The sequence below is a fragment of the Octopus sinensis genome, unplaced genomic scaffold (genome assembly GCF_006345805.1).
Source record: "Octopus sinensis unplaced genomic scaffold, ASM634580v1 Contig03026, whole genome shotgun sequence".
Lineage (NCBI taxonomy): Eukaryota > Metazoa > Mollusca > Cephalopoda > Octopoda > Octopodidae > Octopus > Octopus sinensis.
Window position 1 is genome coordinate 1 of NW_021826199.1, and position 5,000 is coordinate 5,000.

Genomic DNA, 5,000 nt, shown 5'->3' on the forward strand with positions numbered 1-5,000 from the left:
ATATATATATATATATATATATATATATATATTATATATATATATGTACATTACACCACACACACACCACAATGATAAATTGATAGATACAATTTAGTTATATGTATAATAAACCAAAATATGAGACACTGCCTAGTGCTTTTTTTATTTTGATAAGCCTGGAACTTATTCTATCAGTTTCTTCTTATGAAACCAGTAAGTAATGGGTATGTAAATAAATAAACAGCAGTGATGAGGGAGAAACACAGAGACAAAGACACACACATAGACTTACATATATTCGTACAAATGTATACAATTGATTTCTTTCAGTTTCTGTCTACAAAATCCACTGACAAGGCTCTGGTTGGCCTGAGGCTATAGCAGAAGATACATGCCAAGTCAACACACGGCATGACTGAAACCAGGACCGTGTGTTTGGGAACCAAATTTGCTACTGTACAGCCACAACCTGCACCTATATATAGTGTGTATGTATGGGCGTATATATTATATATATATATATATTATATTATATATATATATATATATAATATATATATATATATATATATATAATTTGATACTTTGATAGGTTTCGGCCATTATTGGCCCAGGCTATGTCTAACTTAATAGCACCACCTGGTGAAGTCTTTCAAGTCAGAATTTGGGCACTATATATATATATACTCAAGTAGAGAGTTATTGTTTACAGAGACATATCCGGGTGTAGGGGGTTTATCCGGGATTTCTTGAAGGAATCTGTCCAAAGACTTCTTGAATCCTATAGGGTCAGTTTCTGTTTTAATGTGTTTTGGTGTAATGTTAAAGAGAGCGGGGCCAATTGAGGTGAAATAATTGTGCCGTATTGTTGTTATGAGATGAGAGTGCGATTTTTTTTTTGGGCGGATGGCACGGGGCCCAAGCCTTGGATGTACCTTAAAGGTGATGCCAACATCATTTGGGCAATGCTGATGGAATATTTTCCACATCATGCAGATGATGTAGCGCTCACGACGACGTTGGAGAGAATAGAGTTTTAGCTTTTCTAGTCGACCCCAATAGTCGAGGCCTGTCATGCCATCTATCTTTTTTGTGATTGCCCTTTGAGGTGCTTCAACTTTTATGATACCTTGTATTGTGTGGGGAGACCACAGTGGACAACAGTATTCAAGGTGGGGTCGGGCAAAAGTGGAGAAGAGAAGGATAATGGTGTGGATATCTCTCGACTGGAAAGTTCTGAGAATCCAGGAACACATTCTGCGGGCCATGTCAACTTTGGTGTTTATATGAGTGGCCCAGCTTATGTTGTTGTCCACAATTACTCCCAAGTCTCTGATGTTGTTGGACGCCGCGAGAGTTTCACCTGAAGGAAGGGAGTATGGGAGTTTCAGGGCATCCTCTTTTCCAAAGTGGATTAGCTCAAATTTATCCTCGTTCAGCAGCATATTGTTTTTTTGCCCATTGGATAACAGCCAGTAGATCTGACTGAAGGCATGTCCGGTCACTCGCCTCATTTATGACCTTCTGTAGCTTGGAGATCTGCAAAGATTTTTATGTTGCTGTGTGATGATGTCATTAATGTCATTAATGTAAATGATGAAAAGAAGTGGGCCCAGCACAGTGCCTTGCGGAACGCCACTACTGACTTTGGCTGGGCTTGATTTTACCCCTTCAACTCACAACATGTTGAGATCTGTCTGTCAGGAAACACTTGATCCATTTCAGTAACTTTCCAGAGACACCAATGTTGGATAGTTTTTTCAATAGGATCTTGTGATCGACCCTGTCGAAGGCCTTACTGAAATCAAGGTAGATGACATCGGTGTTGGAGCCCTCTCCCAAAGCTCTCAAAATGTCCTCAAAGTGATGCAGGAGCTGCGTTAGGCAGTCCCTTCCATTACGGAACCCATGTTGGTTGGAGATCAGCCGTCTGTTGCTTTCCAGAAATTGGGTTATTCGAGATCTCACCACCCTCTCAAATACCTTGATGATATGAGAGGTGAGTGAGATCGGACGGTAATTCACTGCAAGGGACTTGTTTCCCTTTTTGAAAACTGGGACAGAAGGTTTTTTGGAATATAGCCAGCATCCAGTGAGTTTCTCCACAGATTAGCAAGGGGAGATGCAAGTTGGTGTCGACACACCTTCAGGACACAAGCAGGGAACCTATCGGGGCCTACTGCTGAATTGTGTTTTATTTCGTTTAGGGGCACTAAACGTTATGTCCGATATAGTGTGTTGGGGGTTGACATCACTGATACAGCCCAGATCGGCCATATCAGGATTGCTGAAAACAGAGCAGTATTGTTTCTGCAGTATCTCGGCCATGGATTTGGCATTATCTTGGAGAGTGCCAGTTTCGTCAATTAGAGGGCCTACAGTGGAGACAGTGACCCTGCGTTCCTTGCAAATGAAAAGAACACTTTGGGGTTGAGTTTGATTTTTTCAATGGCCCACTTCTCCTCAGCTGATCTTTGGTTATTGATGAGGGTCTTCATGCATTGTTGGAGGTTATATTTTTTGGATTCAAGCAGTGCGATAGCCGTCGAATGTGTGTGTTGCTGTTGGCAGTACTTTAGTTTGTTAATTTTTTTGTTTGTTCTTTTTATTTTTCTGATAATGGTTTTCTGTTTTGGGGGATTCTGCACTTTTTGTTCACAGGTCTTGGTGGGGAGTGTTTTGCACATATGTCTGTGACGGTGTCTACAAAGATCTGCCAAGATGTTTTATGTTGGTGGAGATGTGTGTATGTGTAAAGGACCAGTCAACATGTGATAGCTCATTCCTGATTGCATCCCAGTTGGCATTATGGAGATCCATGTTGTCAAATGGGTGGGCTGGAGGGAGGTCACTAGGATTAGCTTTCGGCTGGTGGAATTTCATGTTACAGAGAACCATGTCATGGTCTGAAAGAAGGGTTTTTTCCACTGTAACGTTATGTATAGTGTTAGTGTGGTTACTAAACACTAGGTCAAAAGTTCTGATGTCTTGTTGGTGCAAGGACAAGTTGGGACAAGAAAAACTCATTCGTAAAGTCGAAAAGTGACTCTGCTGCTTCTTTGTCAGCGGTTGAGGCGGGAGTGCTTGGTTTCAAACAGTTTGTAGTCCAGTCAACACAGGGTAGATTGAAGTCTCCCATCATGAGTATGTTGCTAGAATGGCACTGTTGAATAAAGCACTTAATGCTGTTGAGGCATTCTTTAAAGCACAGTATGGGTGTTTGGGGCGGCCTATAGAGCCCAATTACTGTCAGGTCATTGGCTTTGTTGTGCACGGTGACTGATTCACAGTAGCCGTTGGAGAATATACTATTTCCATCTGCCGTAAATGAATCATGCAGGAAAATGGCAGTTCCACCCTTCCTCCTGCCGATACGATCCGCGCGGATGGTTGTGAAATTCTTCACTCTCACTTCGGCTTCCAAGTGGGAGTTGTCAAGGTGGGTCTCAGTGAGAATGAAGAAAGGGATGTGGTGTGAATGGTTACCAACCCAGTCTTCAATGAATTGGACCTTCCATTTTTGTGCATTGATGGAAGGGCTGACACCTTGTGCATTGAGTAGGAATGTGGAGGTTAGTGTAGTGGCTGGTTTTGACTGTTGCAGGGGGCTTGGATTTTTTGTGTGTGTTAGTGGCAGCAATGTGGGGAATTGGTGCACTGGGGTAATAGCATAGGATGGTGTTGAGTGATGGCTAGAATGTTTTTGTGTATCTCTTTTGCCATGTTCAACATGGCTAAAAAAGAATTTTCCTGCTTAGGGAGCAGTTTTTGGCTGGAGGTGTGGTTGCACTGTTGGATAGGGTTGTAGTTTCCACTTTTGTTGTTGTTGTTTTTGTGTCTTCCTGAAAAGACTGGACCAGCATTACTGCAGCATGGTGTGTTTCTATTTTTATTTTTATTCAGGTTTGTGTGTTGGCTTGAAGCCCCGTTTCTGTTTGTGCGTCGGGTCCCTGGAAGATGAGTGAAGGGACAGTCACTCAGTAGACATGTTCTCTCACGTTGGGAATACCGGCAGATTTTGGGACTCCGAGTTGTGTGTGTTTTGAATTTCGATTTACTATTTGGTGGTGTTGATGTTATTGTGGGATGCGTGCTTTGGCCTTGGCCGGTAGTGCGTCTAGTGCCGGGTAGATGCGTGAAGATGCAGTCACTATTTGTGCAGAGTCTCTGGCGCAGTGAATAGCGCATATTTGGGGATTTCTTGTTTGTGCCGTGGGGGGCGCATTCTGCTTCCTATGTTTCTTTAAGTTTTTGTTACTGCAGTAGTATTGAGGTGGTGATGTTGGGGGAGAGGGCAGTGGTTTCTTATTTGGTTTTCTGTTGGTATTTTTTCTGATAGAAGACGATGGTGGCAGCGGTGGTGATGATGATGATGATAATTGTGGTGGTTGCTGTGAGAGCGGTGAAAAGATACTGGCATTTAGTGAATCATCTAGTAAGCTAGAGTTGAGGAGTGGCTGTTGTTGTTCTTGTTGCTGTGGTGTGTTGTTGTTGTTGTGCTTGACCGATGTTAGGGTCAGCCATTGTGCTGGAAACCAGGAGTGGCTCATTCTGTTGTGTTGTTGTTGTGGCTGCTGATTTTCTAGCTGTTGCTGTCTTGAACTGTGAAAATATGAAGAAGCTTTTCATAATGGCCTTTGGTCAGTTTGAAAGATACTTCGATATGTTTCAGTTTGCTATATATATATATATATATATATATATATAATATATATATATAATATATATATATTACCTATATTACAATAATATATACATATACATACATATATATATATATATATATATATATATATATATAATATATAATATATATATATATATAATATACATACATATATATATATATATATATATATATATATATATATATATATATATATATATATATGCATGTATATATGTGTACAGATTACAAGTACATGTATATGTATATATGTGTATATATATGTGTACATATACATGTACATATATATATATATATATGTGTACATATTACATGTACATGTATATATATA